At 35.5% G+C, this 18,747-nt stretch overlaps 1 protein-coding gene across 4 annotated transcripts in view; it reads right to left on the reverse strand.

Moving 5' to 3' along the window:
- SPOP (speckle type BTB/POZ protein) overlaps window positions 1–18,747 on the reverse strand; it is a 74,565-nt gene that overhangs the window by 31,756 nt on the left and 24,062 nt on the right. For 2 of the 4 annotated variants that reach the window (XM_080680580.1, XM_080680583.1), the window contains exon 2: window positions 5,627–5,678. The exons of 1 other annotated variant lie outside the window; for it this stretch is intronic. The gene's annotated coding sequence lies outside the window, so the exon portion shown is untranslated. Of the gene's footprint in view, window positions 1–5,626; window positions 5,679–15,838; window positions 15,898–18,747 lie in introns of all 4 variants that reach the window. One more of the 4 variants, XM_080680582.1, reaches the window with a different exon arrangement.

The following is an 18,747-nucleotide window of genomic DNA, read 5'->3' on the forward strand; positions in this document are numbered from 1 at the left end:
AATATACAGAGATCCAACAGCAGACTAGAGGATTGCAAGAATCAAGTCAAAGATCTGAAATACAAAGAAGCAAAAAACACCCAACTGGAAAAACAAAAAGAAAAAAGAATCCAAAAATATGAAGATAGTGTAAGGAGCCTCTGGGACAACTTCAAGTGTACCAACATCTGAATTATGGGGGTGCCAGAAGAAGAGAGAGAGCAAGATACGGAAAACCTATTAGAAGAAATAATGACAGAAAACTTACCCCACCTGGTGAAAGAAATAGACTTACAAGTCCAGGAAGCACACAGAACCCCAAACAAAAGGAATCCAAAGAGGACCACACTAAGACACATCATAATTAAAATGCCAAGAGCAGAAGACAAAGAGAGAATATTAAAAGCAGCAAGAGAAAAACAGTTAGTTACCTACAAGGTAGCACCCATACGATTGTCAGCTGATTTCTCAACAGAAACTATGCAGGCCAGACGGGAGTGGCAAGAAATATTCAAAGTGATGAATAGCAAGAACCTACAACCAAGATTACTCTACCCAGCAAAGCTATCATTCAGAATTGAAGGTCAGATAAAGAGCTTCACAGACAAGAAAAAGCTAAAGGAGTTCATCACCGCCAAACCAGTATTATATGAAATGCTGAAAGGTATTCTTTAAGAAGAGGAAGAAGAAGAAAAAGGTAAAGATAAAAATTATGAACAACAAATACATATCAACAAGTGAATCTAAAAATCAAGTGAATAAAAAATCTGATGAACAGAATAAACTGGTGAAATAATAGAATCAGGGGCATAGAAAGGGAGTGGACTGACAATTCTTGGGGAGGGGAGAAGGGGTGTGGGGGGTGTGGGAAGAGACTGGACAAAAATCGTACACCTATGGATGAGGACAGTGGGGAGGGGGTAAGGACAGAGGGTAGGGTGGGAACTGGGTGGAGGGGAGCTATGGGAGGGAAAAGAGGAACAATTGTAATAATCTGAATAAAGATTTATTAAAAAAATAAAATTAAAATAAAAACCAATGGAAAAATATCCTCGGGTAAGGATTAACAAAAAAATTTAAAAATTTTAAAAAGGAAGGAGGAAGCTCTTTCTATTTAAAGAGGCAAAGCTATCTGTTTTAACATATATTTTTAAAAGCTATATACAGTATATGTAAAGCTAGAGACATTGGTTACTTTTAAGGAAAGAAACTGGGTACTTGGTTGGGAAGGAGAATTTCCATTGTATTCCCTTTTGTACTTTCTGAATTTTTAACTATGTGACTATATTACCTTTTCAAATAATAAGTTAAAAATTTTAAAGGAATAAGCAGCATTTACAAATAATTTTTCTAAGTTATGAGACGGCTTCTAAATCTTATGAGAGACAAGACAGGAATTCTTCAGTGGCTTCCCCTGCTATCAGAATAAAATGTACCTTCTGTCATCACAGCCAAGGCCTCATTGCACCTCCCTGACCTCATCTAACACTTAGCCTTCTCAAGCACCATGCCAGCCACTCAGGCCATTAATTCGATTTGGTGAACACATCAGGCTCTTTCCTCTACCTGAAAAGCTCTTTCTTCCCTCGGTTCTTTTCATAGCTGGCTCCCTCTTGTCTTTTAGATATTCTATCAAATGTAATATCCTCAGAGAGGTCTTCTCTGACCATCTGATCTAAAGCCCACTTCTAGTCCATTCCTTTCTTCATATTACCCTATTTTATTTTCTTCTTTAACACCATCTGAAATTATCGTTTTAATTTTTTTTACTTGTCTATTGTCTTCCCCACTAGAAGTTAAGCTCAATGAGAGAAGAGCATCCCCCTCTGCCTAATGGTATAGTAGGCACTCAATAAATATTTGTTCCTGGCAAATGTGGCTCAATGGTTGAGCATCAACCCATGCACTGAGAGATCCTCGGTTCGATTCCCGTTCAGGGCACATGCCTGGGTTGCAGGCTCTATCCTGGGTGGGGGTTGTGCAGAAGGCAGCCGATCATCGCTTTCATCAATGTTTCTATCTCTCTCTATGTTTCCCTTCCTCTCTCTCTCAAATCAATAGAAATGTATTAAAAAGTAAATAAATATTTGTTAATAAAATTGTTGAATAACTAGACTCACTGTCTTGAAATCCTAGCTTTTCCTTAACGAGCTCTAGTTAAAATGTTAAAGTTTGGGCGTTGCTGAATGAATAACAGCATAGGAACCCAGGCATACTTTTAAAACAATAGAACATTAAACAAAGAAAATTAACAGTTGATCTCACACCAATTTTAAAGAATACATTCCAAAACTACACTCTTCTTTGATTAAAAAAAATCTAAGATTTTTATTTATTATGTAAATATATATAAAAATATATGTACACACAAATACATACCTTAAAACATATCTAGATACATAACTAAGTTTTTCCTATACCAGACTAAGATGTAGAACATACTTTCTGCCACAGCCAAATATTTATCTAATTAAGAGTTGAACTGCTCTTGCAACTGTTGTATATAAGGAAAACGCTCTTGCAACTGTTGTATATAAGGAAAACTCAGAAACAAGCATAGTATTATGTATGCATTGTCAATACCTTTAAGATCTTCCAGTTTACAGATATCTTTTAGACAAGCATAGAATCTAAAATGATTGTGAGGATTAGATATGCTTTTGTACCTGAAATGGTTATTTTTCCTTCTTCTCCTCACTCTAAGTGTTATAAGACAGAGTCTTATGGACTAGCCTGGCTAGTAAGGCTCATCCAGACAAAGTCAGAATGAACAAGAAGGTACATGAATTTCAACTCATAGAAAATAGTGAGATAACCAACAAATGCTCCCAACCAACTCCCAAACCTCAGTGTGTGCTGGCTGTTTACAGTCGTACTGCCCTTTTCTAAGGTTATAAATAACTACAAAGTGTCCCTGTCCCCAAGGAGACCTTAGCAGCCAGCTCAAAGGTTAAAATATGGAATAATTTTCACTTTGGATACAACTTTTCCAGGTAGCAAAATAATCAAAGAGCAGAAAAATGTATTGCCAATTTAAGTTAAGGTCTGGGGAATCATTCCCTTCCACTGAAAACTATCCATTATGTTCGAGTTGTTGACATAGACATAAATAGCCTAATTCTCTACCCCAAAAATACGTCCCGGGGCAATGCAATGCATGCTCTGCTCCATGTGCAGAGGTCTCTCCTGGAAAGAGACGGGCAGATGCAACTCAATAGCCTTGTAGAACTGTGTCTCCTTAGACCTTAAAATGACTTTTTGAGTTTTATTTTTGCTTTTAATTTAAATACAAATTACTATTGAGCTAAATACATCTACAAAACAATGGAAGAAAAAAATCCTGTCTCCGCTTGGATGGAGGACACAGCAGAATAAACCATGGCTACAACCACCACAGATTTCACAAGACCTGGCTTAAAAGCATCAGGTGATGTGCTGCTCTTAATTAGAACCCTGCTAGGAAAAAGAAAAACTCCTCCAACTGCTTTTTTTAAAAAGGCAGATAGGGTTCATCAGATTAAGCTTCTCCACACATCACTTTCAAAATCCATCATTTGGGAGATGTCTGAAATAGAACGACATGAATCCAAATCAGCAAACAAATCTGATTATAACAGGGCTATTTCACTTCAAAGTGGATCTCAGTTCCAAAGGAAAACACCTTTAGAAATGAAGTTGGATAGGCAAAACTAAACAATCAGCAACTCCAATCTTTTCAAAAATTTTAACAACATGTTAATTCAACGGAATGGCTTGGGTGAAAATCTCTAAGGCCACAAAGAGCAAAGTTAGGAAAGATGAAGATTTTAACACATCCCACATGTTATCAAAGATTTCTCCTCTAGGTTGAGAAAATTTATTCTAAAACAAGAACTGGAACAGAATTATTAAAAAGAAAGAAGGAGTGGGAAGGGGGAAGGAGGGAGAGGAGGGGGAGAGGAGAGAGAGAGAAAACCTTATGGCTAAGAAGATTCTATTTCTATATAATTATATTCCCAAAGTTGTTTTGAGATTTGAAAGGCTTTTCACCCTTTCCCTTCCACTACAACTATGAGGAACCTTATAAAATCCAAATAGTAAACAGATGAAAGGCTTGGCCCTAATGCAATTCAAGTGTGTCCAATCTGCAAGGACCTCAAAAACAAGAGTCATTTTATGAAACAAATAGGGAGAGGTTGCATAACCCACAGGTTCCTCTAGCCTTTATAGAAGCCAAATTCAACATGTGGTTCTCTTTGGCCATCTATACTTTAGCCAAGCCATTTAAAAATATTTCTTGCTAACACAATCTGGCTATAGAAAGGGCCCAAAGAATGCATATCAAAGAAGAAAGGCTAAGTTCGTCTTAAGGTATACAATTTGGAATAAGTTCATTAACTTAGAAGCTGAAAAAGCTCACTATGACTCCAGAGGATTTGGTATATTTAATACATGGGCAATCAATTTTCTTCAGCATGAACTACTGTAATACTATCTAGTTTAAAAAAAGAATTATTTTAACAGAATTCAGTATTTTCTGGAGCTACCTCTTTATGAGAGACACCTAGACCTCCCTCTAACTATAAGAGACTGAGGTATACATATGCTTTTATCTTCTCCTTTAACTATGGTCTTAACTAAAGAAATCTGATGACTGTTTACATGAACCCATGCTCCTTGCCTAGCAAATACTGGCAGAAAATAAATTCTCTCTTCTTCTAAAGTTATGAAAATAAGTCCATTTCTATGTAAATGGTAAGGTTCTAACTAAAATAAATGGAACAAAGGATGGGCAGGAAGTTCTCAGCTTTAAATGTTCATTCCAAAATTCATGACACAAGAATAAAGTAAAACCACACACAGGCAGACAAAATAAGGGAAAGTTAGACAGAAAGTCGGCTTTACCAGAATTTCCTGACTCCCAATGATTTGTGTCAGAATTTAGAAACAAGCAATAACACCTGTTTTGCCCATTGAAACACTCTAAAAACATACTTAAGCATTTGAGGCAAGAATCTCATACCACAAAGTCAAAGTTTTAAGATGCTAGCCAGAATGGTAGAAAGATTTTTTAAAGTTACCCACAAAGAGATGGGTTCTAAGAGTACATACAACAAAGGCAATCTGCTCAACATCAAACTCCTTTTATAGAGTAAAATGAAGCCCATGAATTGCTTTAAGGTACCTCCTTTTCTAAACTGCAATTCTAATTTCCCTGAAGATCTTTTCTTGGGAGAAACATAATCTTACTCTAAGGTTTCAAAATCATGCATTACCAACTGTTGATTAAAAATTTAAATCCAAACATCTTTTCTCCTCTCCACCATCATTATATAGCCTAATCCTATCTGTATATAACAGTCACCAGAAGAATAACTCTAGTTTACTCCAGGGATAAATATTTAGAATAAAACTTCTTTTGAAGGCACTTATAAAAGTGTTTCTTTCACAGTTTGTAATGCTCGTGTGTTTTTTTTAAATACCACCCTACATGCTTACCTTTTTTGACTTCCAACTTTACATACCATTTGCACTGAAATGAAACAATAGATTGATTGCACTGAAGATGTGCATTTTTTAAAGTCATGGTAAGTATTTCTATGCATTGCATTCCTCTTTTTTTCCTCATCTTAAACTATATTTAAAATAAAACTATGTGAAAACTCACCAAGTTAAGTCAGTAGTAGGAAGACCAATTTGTCTTGTCTAACAGGAAATCTCTGTTGGAAATAGAGATGATGAATCAGACTTAACTAGATTCTGAATCTCATACAAATCCTTACTTTGGCTATTTTGCAACGGGGAAATCTTACAAAAGCAGGTGTACATTTGCTAGGATTTACAAGTCAAATTACCATTCTTATATCTGTAGTCCTGTGTGCTCTATTTTTTAGTGATCTTTCAAAAAGATAATATTTAGAAATTAAAGTCAGGAAAATCCAAAGCTAATTATTCTAATGAACTGGCCTACGAATGTAGCAAAATGAAATAAGTGGCTTGCCCCACAATAACATGAGAAGAGTGATCACTTTTGCCAGCTCCCTCACAAAATATTGAAAGAATTACTATGAAGTTTTTATGTAAAATACCCTTTTAAAAAATGTTCTGTAGGTCAATTACACCAAAACAAGATGCATTTAAACAAAGCCATGTTTCCTATGGTTTTGATAAACAGTTTTAACACTGAGGTTCCTGTTGAAGACTGGTGAGATAACTCGGCTAAACACCACCATTGCTCCACCTAATAATCTACCATATCCTACAAAGTGACTCAAAATAGAAACAGGAATACGGGTGCAAGGCTTCAGGAGCCTCATGTAGGCATAAAATTCTGGTGCTATCTTCTCTTTTGCAGGAAAAGAAGTACTGCATATATTAGGGATAATTCCTTAAAAATGGCATCTTTTCCTGAAAATGTAAACATTATCTTTAACTGTTACACTGGTACAAATGAATTTCTCTTATTTTGGTAAACCAAATCTGGTTACTATCAGTAATGGAATGAATTTCTCTTATTTTGGTAAACCAAATCTGGTTACTATCAGTAATGGAATGAGCCCCCACCAAAAATTGTCTTAAACTACTAATATTAAAATAGGACAATCATGATCAGAAGATTTAAGAGTAGCAAGAGTCAGGCTGAATTCATTTAATTAATATTTATTGAACACTAACTGTGCAAGGCATTATTTGAGATATAGTGGTTTCAAAACACACATACATCCCAAAAAAAATAGACAAGGTTCCTGATCTTCTGAGGGTATAGACAGATAACATGCCTTTAAGACTTTGTAAGTAACTACTCCTTAGGCAGAAGTTATCATCAAACTTAAATAAAAATGCTCAGAATATCTATGTTTCTTAAAGTCAAAACCTTTAGTCCTTTGCGTCCTCTCTCTCTCTCTCTCTCTCTCTCTTTCTCTCTCTCTCTCTCTCTCTCTCTCTCTCTCTCTCTCTCTCTCTCTCTCTCTCTCTCAAGTTTAAAGTTTTGGTTTCTCAGTTAATTTGCTAGAATGAACATTTTTAGGCCCAAAGAATTAGCAAAATGTAGAGTCTGACAATACTGGTAAGGATTAGGAAGAACAGGGACACTCTCACACTCCTGGTAGGACAAATTAGTACAACCCTTTGGAAAAACGGTTTATTAACTAATAAAACTAAAGATCCAGCAATTTCACTCTCAAATATGGCCCAGAGAAACTCCTCCTGCACATTTCCATCAGCACACATTAAAAAAAAAAAAGTTCATAGCAGTAGTATTCATAACAGCCAAAAACATCATCAACCCTAGAATGGCTACATATATTCAAATACTATGATGCTATATAGCAATGAAATTAAACTACAGTTCTATATAATAACATGAATGAAAGTTACAAACATACTATTAGGTCTGAAAGAAGACACAAAATAACACTTACAGTATTATTCCATGTATATAAAGTTCAAAAGCAGACAAAATTAAGCTATATGGTTTGCAATGAAACCTAGATAGTAACATCACAAAGTAAGGATATAATTATCATAAATGTCAGACTAGTCATACCTCTGAGCAAAAGTATGGTTTATAAGCTAGGAGAGGCACCCAGCAAGCTTCTTCAGGATGTAGCAATGACATATTTCTAAGTCCTATTGGTGGTTATATAGATACTTGTTTTTATAATTAATCTTTATACAATTATGTTTTGTGTATTTCTGTTATGTTTCATAATTAAAATGTTCAAAACATATGTTAAAATAATCTAAGAGTGTACATACAGTTGACCCTTGAACAACACAGTTTCGAATCGCATGTTTCTGACTATAAAAGTAAAACATGCTTTTTGGGTCCACTTATGAACAGATTTTTTTCAAAAATACTCCAGTATTTTTTCCCTCTGTGATTTTCTTAACATTTTTTTCTCTTGCTTACTATAGTGTAAGAATACAGTATATACACACATAACATACAAAATATGTATCCACTGACTGTTATCAGTAAGGCTTCCAGTCAACAGTAGCCTATTAATTCAATTTGGGGGGGAGTCAAAGTTATACATGGATTTTCAACTGCATGGGGGAATTGGTGCCCCTAAACCCTGCATTGTTTAAGGGTCAACTGTGTGTGTGTTTAAGTTTTATTTACGTATTTACTTACTAAATATATTTAATACTTATTATAAATAATATCTATTTATTTCTTCCAATGTCTAAGAGAAAATAAATGTCTTGCACAATACACCCTTGATTTCCCGCCTAAGACAATTTAGGATGAGAACTGGGTAACAGAGTAGGGCTACTCAGAAATGAATACCTACAGACAGGCTTTCTTACTATACTTGCTTTCTTTGAGTTTATATGCAATAACACTTAAGATCTGTATTTCAAGAATATTTTCAATACAGACACAAACATTTAAATCTATGTCTGTATGACTACCCACCAGGAGCCATTACTGAATACCCAAAGTATTGTAAGAAATAAACAAAAGCTTCTGAAAAGCAAAGCCAGGATACAAGTATATTTTGGTATTACTGTTTTAGTTTAATTGTGGCCTCTGCTGAAACCTCCAATGACTTCCCATCTCACTCCGAGTAAAAGCCAAAATCCTGACAATGGCTTAAAGGCCCAACACAATCTGGACGTCATTACCTCTCCTGCCTCATCTCCAATTACATTCTCCTGAGCCACACTGCCCTTCTTTGCTCTCGTTCCTCAAACAGAATAGGCTCGTTCCTGTCTCAGGGCTCTGTACTTGGCCTTTCTCTACGACTCTTCCCTGATATTCTCTTAGCACACACCCTCACCACTGTTGGGTTTTTCCGTAATGGTCACCATCTCTGTGAGGCCTACCCTGACACACTAAAAAACGTAATCCCCACGCCTATAGCCCCAGTAGTACTCCTCCATTACTTTTTTCTATAGCACTTAAAGTCATCTACCTTATTGTATTTGGAATGTAAGAAGGGAGACTCTTGTCTATTTTGCTGCTGCACCCGTCAGTGTCTGGCACATGGAAGGCCAGAAATAAATACTTATTTAATAAATTATTGAATTAATTTCCTTTTCTTTTGGATTTCTATCCTTGAAAGATTAAACAGTAACTCCATACACTCCAAAAAACAAAGTTTCCTCTTTCTATATGTTAAAATTAATAAAGTTTGTTTTACTAACAGGTTTCAGGTTTGTGTTCTTATTAATATTAATGAGTCACAGGTAAGATTTATATAAAGTTGATAAAAATGAAATTATATTTCCCCTAACAAATGTGCAGTGCCTGTTTTAACAGCAATGCTGGGAGAGCCCAGAGACACAAGGACTCCCCTGAATTGCTGGTGCAGGTACACAATGGCATAATCACTGTGGGAACTGCCTGATAAGATACAGCATGAAGACTGAGTGATTGCTTCTTTTACCTATACTTTTTGTTATTTTTCAGTTCTTAAAAAAAAAAAAAAGCATGTTTTACTTTTATAAGCAGAAAAACAGGTTTTTAAAAATGTTGCAAATAAAATATAATTTCAAGAAGTTCTTCACGTTATATTTTTACTAACACAGAAACAATAAAGGCTCCTGTTGTATATCTAGATGAAATAGCCCAAGAAGGAAACTATAGTTAGAAAAAAAATTATTTTTTAGTTAGGAACTAAATTTTTATGGAGTTTCAAGAGTAGAAGGGAAAACAAAACTCCATGGTGTTAGCATTCCAAACAAGAATATAATTTTTTTCTAAAGAAATATTTAAAATAGGAACATTTCTACACAGCATACAATGTGGGACTGATGTGATAAAGTGCAGGTAAGGAACTCCATTCAAACTTAGTGATTACAATGGCATAAGGAGGACAATTCACTAAAGAAAGTCTACGGGGTGACAAGTTAAAGTCGGAGTAAGCCTAAATCTAAAGGTTACTTTCCAACCAGAATAACTTGTGACCTGAACCATTTCTTAAGGCATAATAAATCTTAGAAAAAAAATACACAGCTATCTCATGTTGTACAATTATATTTATTACTAAGATTTCCATTTTAAGTTTTATCAATTGTTTTTAAAAATATGTAGCACATAAATTCTTCTCAAAGTCTTAAGATTGTTGATACAGTCATGAGGTGAAGCTACCATTAATATATATTCACTAGAGGCCCGGTGTACGAAATTCGTGCACTGGAGGGGAGGTCCCTCGGCCCGGATTGCGAGAGTGTGCAGGCCAGGCCGAGGGACCCCACCAGTGCATGATTGGGGCCAGGGAGGGACGTGGGAGGTTGGCCAGCCAGGGAGGGACAGCATGTCAAGCCTGTCTTGCTCACTCCTGATCAGCTGGACCCCAGCAGCAAGCTAACCTACTGGTTGGAGCATCTGCCCCCTGGTGGTCAGTGCACATCATAGCGAGTGGCTTTAGCATATCATTAGCATATTACACTTTGATTGGTTGAATGGCCAACCGGATGACCAGACATATTAAATTTATTGGGGTGACATGGTTATTAATAGGATCATATAGGTTTATATTATATAATATATTATATAGGATACATGAGGTGGCTGCCCAAACTAGTTAAGGAATTCCTACACAAATACTTGCAGCTGGCGGAGTGTATTATTAGAGAAGAGTAACAGTTTTCATTTGTAACACTTCAGTATTCCAACTGCTCAAAGCTCTGAATAGAATCCACCTTTAAGTGGGAGGGGAAATATGGAATATAAAAATTAAAAATATACTAAGCCTCACAATAATGAATAAAAGTATAGTGGATTAAAGACTCCAGAAAAAAATTATAAGTGAAAAACACTGGTCATTGAAACATATGGTCCCAGATTAAAATTTACCTGTAATAATTCTAATCTAAGGTGAATGTTTATATTTTTAAAATGCTTAATTTGGCTAAGAATGCTCCAAGAACTCTTCATAAATATCGACTATGTTTGGATCATGATGAACTTATACGGTGACACAAGAATTGCATGAACTTGCCCTAGCTGGTTTGGCTGAGTGGATAGAGCATTGGCCTGCAGAATGAAGGGTCCCAGGTTCAATTCCAAACAAGGGCACATACCTGGGTCGAGGGCTCAATTTCCAGTAGGGGGCATGCAGGAGGCAGTCAATCAATGATTCTCTCTCATCATGGATGTTTCTATGGCTCTCTCTCTCCCTCTCCCTTCCTCTCTGAAATCAATAAAAATATATTAAAAAAAAAAGAATTGCATGAACTGGATTGGAGCTAGGCCTACATTTAGTGGGCAGGGAATATTGTAGGAGTTAAAAAAAAGTAGTGAAAGAAAACAGAGGGGAGAAGGGGAAACGGTGAGTAATTATAGACATCTATGAAAAACAGCTATTGCATATGAGACAATAAAATCACAAAATATTAACAAGCAAGGGTTGCCAAATTTATCATATTCCAAAATGAATCCATCGGAAAAGAAATTTTCAGAGCCTCTGGCCCTAGTAAAAGAAGACTGTTGGGTGGTGGGCACACAGTGCAATATGCAGTTCTTATAACATAGAAATCCACACCTGAAACCTATGTGATCCTATTAACCATGTCACCCCAATAAATTTAATTTTAAAAAAAGATTTGCATTCCAAGTTGTGGAAGATTCTCCTCATAACTCCCTCTCCCTCAAATGATCCCTCCTTCTCCTCAAAGTGCTAGACCAAGTGGAAGAATTCAAATAAAAAAAATACTTAGAACAGAATCAAAACACCAAAGCAGTAACAACCAAAAGAAGGAGAAGAAGGAGGAGGTAGGGGAGGAGAAAACCATAAGGGATATGTATGAGGTTTTTGTTCACTAGAGTTTCGTTTTTAATGGCAAAAAATGAAAACAATTTATATATCCACCAAAGGGATTTGGGGAAACTGTGAAACGGTAATACAGTGAAATAAAAATAAAACAGCTAAAATGAGGGACCTCGATCTATACATATTCAGATGAATAGATGTTGAAAAACAAGAATAACTGAAAAAAATGACTTCCATAGAATTTATTTATATATTTATACACACATTTATATATTTCACACACTGCGCTGGAGGAATGCACACTGCATTTATGGTAATAGGTTGTCTCTAGGGAGCAAGGGTGGGAAAAAGAACTGAGAAAGTGGAAAAAAAAGGGGCTTCAGCTGAAGGTGTTTGTCACGATCTCTCTACTTGTTTGGTTTTTTGAAAAAACTTTTCAAAAACAATGAATTCAGAGGAAAAAGTAAATTAGAAAAGCTTTGAAAAATCGATATCAGAGCAGTATTTCAAACAGACAATACTGCAATCGGAATCAAACAAACAAAAAAAGCCAACGAATTCAGCCCTTATCTTCTCAGTAATGAAGAGTCCAGCTTTTGTTGGTAAAATATTTTTCCTGGTTGATGGGAATTACATAGCACTAGGGTTACTTGAAAAGGGAGAGAGTAAACAGACTGACTTCATATACTTCAGTAAAAAAGTACATTTTAAATAAAAATAATACTACCATAGTAACCCAGCATATCTTCAGAGAGGCTGTAAATCCTCATAAGGAACCATGTTTCTACAAAGTACCTTCTCTTTTCCTTTCTAACCTTCTAACCTCTATAGAACCTCTGTTCTATTCTACCTTCTAACCTACTATAGACATGTCCTCCATCTTTCCCTAATTTTACTTATGCCCCTCTCTAAGGACCAATCCCTACTTCTTTAATCACCTCAAATTTTAATACCTATTTAAAAAAAAAACTTGAGACTTTCTGAAATGATTTAAGCTTTTCCTCTTTTTTCAAATATGTTTTTCCTCCCTATTCCTTTACTTTTCCCACCCCAACCTATTTTTCCCCTTCCATTCTCTTGCTGACCAATAGTTGCCTTCAACTGCTAGCAAGCCTCTAGATGTTTATAAATTTCACTTCTTAAGAAAAAGATATTCCCAAGTAAACCAAACAAACTCCCACTCCACAGCCCAAAGGTCAAGTAAAGGGGGAAAAAACTAAAGTAAAAAATACTAACCATATTTTCCTGCCTTTCATTTTGACATTATGGCTAGGGATAAAGTTCTAACTACCTAATGGAAGAGCAAAACCACACTTGCTTGTACATTTTATCATCTTTATAGCATTTAAATGTATCTGGAGTCCTGTTTCACAAGGCACTTGGGTTAAGAATAATAAAGCCATTGAGAATAGGTATGTACAGTTGAGTTCTATAGCCTAGTAGAAAGATAACCTCAAGAGTCACAGTAGAGGTACAACCCATACACTCCCCCATCACATCCTCCTGGTCTTCTTAAAAAAAAAAAAAAAAAAAAAAAAAAGTCCAAGGTCCTTTTTGTTAAAAGCTTTAAGCTATATAAGCATTCTCTCACAAGCAAGCGGTATTCAGCGCTTCACAGTCTTCAAAGTACTTTGACATTCATGATCTTATTTGGGATTTTTAAACAGCTCTGTGAGGCACGCAGGACAAGAATTTTACAAATAAGGAAACAGAAGCTCAGAGGTTACAATCTGTCACCGTCACACAGCTATTAAGGGGTTTGGATTCAGAATTTAAATCTTTCAACTCCTAACCCAATACTTTATAATTCATGTGACTAGGTGATTCTTTGATCAGGTAGTCTTTTACTCAACATACAGAATTTGAAAAATATCTGATATGAAGACATTCATACACCCCAGCTTCCAATTCCAATTTCATTTTCAAGTGGCAATTCTGTCGAAAAGTATGCCCTTTGTTCTAATGAATTCTATGCACCATTATTAATGGGCAAATTGTTGATAGGCTCATGCCTATCTGCTTTCAAGACTGAGCCCTGGGCACAAATCATAGGTCCTAATACTTTTAGAATGCCTTTCCATGCTTTGGTTCCTAATCATCATTAATTAAAAAAAATAAAATGTCTACTGTTCTTACATGCCAGAGTAATTTTCTAGTCTGAGTTTCTGAGAATCCAGTCTTTTTTTTTCTCTAGAGATCTCTCTGTTTTGCCATAAGATTACAGAATTTAAAAATATAATTTCTATCATTACTTAACTATACTCATTTCAGGTATCTAATATGACTAAAATACTGAGTGACACCATCTTCTATCCATTTGCTCAACCCAAAACCTTTTTTATTTAAAATCCTCACCCGAGGATATGGTTTTTTATTGATTTTTTTTTTTTTTTTTTTTTTTTTTTTTTTTTTTTTAGAGAGAAAGGAAGCGGGGATGGTGTATGGGACAAAGTTCCAACTAACTGAGCCCCCAGCCAGGGCCCAAATCCTATCTTTTCATATCAGATCTATCAGCAAGTCCTGTCAGCTGTCTTGTTCCCTAATATATTCCACACATCTACCCATTTTAGTTTTATCCATTTCTGTCCATTTTCTCTTACCTGAACCAGTGTTAACTGTTTTCTAATTGATCTCCCAGCTTCCTCTATAGCACAGTCTATTCTCCACATAGCAGCCACAATGAACTCTTAAAAAGTAAATCAGATCATGTCTCTCTTTCATTTAACCACACTTAGAATAAAATTCAATATCTTTACCTGACCCTATAAGTGCTGGCCCACTATACCAAATTCACCACCTACCCTTCTACATCACTCTCTTCACTCTCAACACACTGGCCTTCTTTCTATAAATAAGCCATGGCTGTTTCTATCACAGGGTCTTTGTATTGTTTTCCCTCGGCCTAGAAAACCCTTCTAGATACATTGCTTGCTTCTTGTTATTTTGGTCTTAGCTCAAAAGTCACCTAGTTTACTCTGACTACAGTCAAAAGTAGCAGTTCTACCCACACCTTCTATGAATTTGCTTTATGTGAACTTTTATGTAAATTAATCCACTACACTGTTTACAGTCTAGAGCCTGATCATCTCTTCTGAGTGCATTTATAATACTGACATTCTGGTCCTGGAAAGCTGAAAACCAGGATGTAGGCAGTGTGTGTGTGGGGGGCGGGGGTTGTGTAAATATAATACTCAGTTCAAAGCCAGAAGCTGCACACTGATCTTTTTCTTTTTAGCATCCAACAGAAATTTTCTTTTAGGTATAAACATTTTTAAACAAAGCCATTGTTAATCTTTTTGAAAATTCTTCTATTATATCCATTTATGCTTTTATTTTAAAAAACAGTATCAAGCCTCTCTGTCATTATTTTTTATTTGCCTTAAAGAAATCACCAGTTTTTCTGACCACCAAGCCTTACTCTATAATACATGACTTACTGTCTATCAATTAAAGAAACCATCCAATCATAATGGGACTGGGGATCCAGGGTCTGTTTTCCAAGATAAGAAACTGGCTTACAAATAGAAAAATAAAGGTAGATATAAGGGCATTTTTGGAGATGGAGATGTAAATAATACCAACAATTTTAACAAATGCCTTATTGAGTGATAAAAAAAATCAAGAAAACTTGCTAATACTACTTAATTTTTCAAAAGTAAAAGACTGAAGTGATATGAACAAAGTGAAGGGAGTTCTTTGCTATTAGTCTGAATACTCTTTAAGGGCAAGGGACTTGCATCTAGAATATCCTGTGTTGTGCCTGGCACATATAAGGTATTCATAAACATCTGGCGAATGAAGAAATTAGTAAAATAATTCTAAAGATATAAAAGGACTTAATGAACACCCAAATGATTTTGTTCTACAGATTAGGAAAATGAACCCCAAAGCAGCTTAGTGGCTTGCCCAATGTAACATAGTATACACAGGAGGCCAAGAGCAGAGCTTAGACCAAAACCCAAGCTATTCTACTATCTCACTACAGTTACATTGAAAAATACAGGTGCTGGGCTCAAGAATTTCAATGTGAGTAAATGAAAGATAATGCATTAGTGAAAAATAGTCAAACTATAATTAAGGACATTTGAGTTCAATAATGATTTGAAATGTAAAAAAAGAAAAGAAAAAAAAAGAACTTGACGAGGCACAATAGTTACCCAATTTGAAGAGTCCAAATGGACCAACCAAATTCTTCTCTCCATTATCAGAAAGGATACTGAAAACAAACCAGAAAACACATGTAACACTGACATCCTCCAACCTAGCTTTAAAGTCTTACCTAACCAAATTAAGTCAACTGTCAAACTAACTAATTCCAACAGAAGTAAAGTGATTATACAAACTGGATTCATCCCTAAGTACACAGGGTTACAAACACAAATTTGCAACTCTATTTGTTCTTGGCCCTCTATAACCTTTTCTTCCTTTCAATTCAATAAAAAAGTTACTGATTAAAACTGCACAGACATGATTTACTCTGATCCTTAAGATGGGAAAAGGTCTCTTTACTCTATTTCCTAAAACCCTTTCCTTCAAAAAACAAAGATTCATCTTATCAGCCTAATCAAATTATTATCAAACTAGAGGCCCGATGCACAAAATTCATGCAAGGGGCTGGGCCCTCGCAGCCCTGGCTTCGTCTAGAAGGTCATCTGGAAAGTCGCCCGGAAGGTCGTTAGGCTGTGCAGTCTAATTAGCATATTATGCTTTTATTATTATAAAGTATCCATTTTGAGAGAGGCCTATAGATTAAATTTTATTCCCCACCTATAAAATAGTAAACTCACAAGCAAAGATAATTTTTAAACTTTTAAAAAAGTTGATTTGAGAGAAAGAGGGAGAAAAACATCGACGTGGGATGCTTGCTATATGCACCCTGACCAAGGATCAAACCTGTACCTGGGTATGTGCCCTGACCAGGAATTGAACCCACCACCTTGTGTTGTACAGGACGATGCTCCAACCAAGCCACATCAGCCAGGGCAAGCAAAGATATATTTTTATCCTAAGTCCAACAACCAACCAATCTTAATATTAATGTTTCTATTGCTTGAGCCCTAAAGTCAATCAACCATAAAAAATATTCTTTAAATGCAATTTGGATGTCCAGTCCCATGTTGAACTACCAGCCTCATTACTACAGATTTCTTTAGAATGACTTTCCAATCAGTTTATTTGAATAAAGAGAAAAAGTTTCTGGCCTTAAAGAGCCAGGAAAAGACTTAACTTATAATTAAAAGAAAAACTGCTCATATTTTCAAGAACTGAGAAATTACCAATATATAAATTTTCCTCCTTTAAAAAATATACTACCATCTTTTACAGAAGATATTGATAGAAAATAAGTTTTGCCTTTAAATAGCAAGTCACTTTGAAGTCACAAAAATTAGATGAATATTAGATGAACAAAAACTCAATAAAGCCAATTTTACAAATCTAGAATAGTTAGGTATTCAAACAAAAAAGGGAAGCTTTGGACTCTAAACACAAATTCACTTCAAATACTAAATACTTACAGGACTCATAAATAAATTCACTGTTAGGGGATTGAGTCTTCAAAGTTCCAATATGTGGGTAAGAGTTACCACTACCACTTTATCTTTATTGCCAGAGAAGATAGTGACTTGAAGAAATGTTAAAAAAAAAAAAAAAAAAAAAAAAGAACTTAGAAAAGTCAACATTTTATTGGGTCTTCCAAAATCAATTCTTTGCAACAAGAAGAGGACATCATTTAAGTAAACTGTTACACTAAGAATAGAACAAATCAATATATTCTTAAGCTTTTGTAGTCCTCAGAACCTGAACTCTAGCGCAAGCTTTGTAGATACTTTCCGAAACCTGAGCTTGCCTTATTGCTTTCCTTCCATTCCTCCCTTCCTTTCTTTCCTCGCCTGAGGATATATATTTATTGATCTTTAGAGAGAGAGGAAGGAAGAGAGAGACAAACATTGATATGAGAGAGAAACATCAATCCCCTGCCTCCTGTACACGCCCCAACTATACAGGATCGAACTTTCAACCTAGGTATGTGCCCTAACCGGGAATCAAACCCACAACATTTTGGTGCACAGGATGACGCTCCAACCAACTGAGCAACCTGGCCAGGCTGAGTTTTCTCATCTTTAAATTGAGGGAAACTGTCCAAGAATCTCTAAGGTCCCTTCCAGAGCTAGAGTTTTATGTCCCTTTGGAAATACTGTTAAAATTATACCTGCCTCTCTTCATGTATGCTTTTTAAAAACTAAAAACAATACATATAACATACAAATTCAAAATTATAGACACCCAAATCCAGACACCAAATCCCTTTTCCAAAGCCTAAAGATAACCACTATTTTCTTTTCTATTCTCAGAAACATACAAAAACCACACAAAACCAAAAAGGGGGCATGTACCAGCAAACTAACTCTCTCTCTCTCTCTCTTATATTCCCTTGTAGGCACACATACACCTTATTTTTTCTAAAGTTTGCAAAGAATTCTAGTGTACACTAATGTGCGGTTTTCAGGATTTTTCTACTGCAAGTAATATAGCAAACAGGTATATCTAAATATAAGTGCAAGCAAGACCAAGAACCTGTGCATTGTTTATTTTGATAGATATTACCAAAATGCCCTACAAAATGCTGTTCCAATGATACATATTCCCCACATAAGTGCCTGATTCCCCACACTTTTGAGCATCTACCATCTTAATACACACTTTTCATCCAGTATGATTAGAGACAGAGAGACATAAACAAACCTTTGGCAGAAGAGCCAGTGAGACTAGACCCCAAAAAAAGAAAAAAAAAAAAAAAGGCCAGAAATTTGTCTTTCATTAATTAAGTGGAAAAACTTCAGTCAAAATATATCAGAAATGATATGCGGTACTTGTCTGTGTACAAGATTTATGTGTAGCTGTTTCCTTCAGATGTTTGCAAAAGAAGATATTGATAGAAAATAAATTTTGGGGGTGTGGAGAGGAAACACAAGGAGAGTAGGTGAGCAACTTGTACTGCAGATTTTATAATTCCAAGGAGACTCAGTTCTGTCTTGGATCATGATATGGATTAATAACATGTATG

This window comes from Plecotus auritus (assembly GCF_963455305.1).
Source record: "Plecotus auritus genome assembly, chromosome: 7".
NCBI lineage: Eukaryota > Metazoa > Chordata > Mammalia > Chiroptera > Vespertilionidae > Plecotus > Plecotus auritus.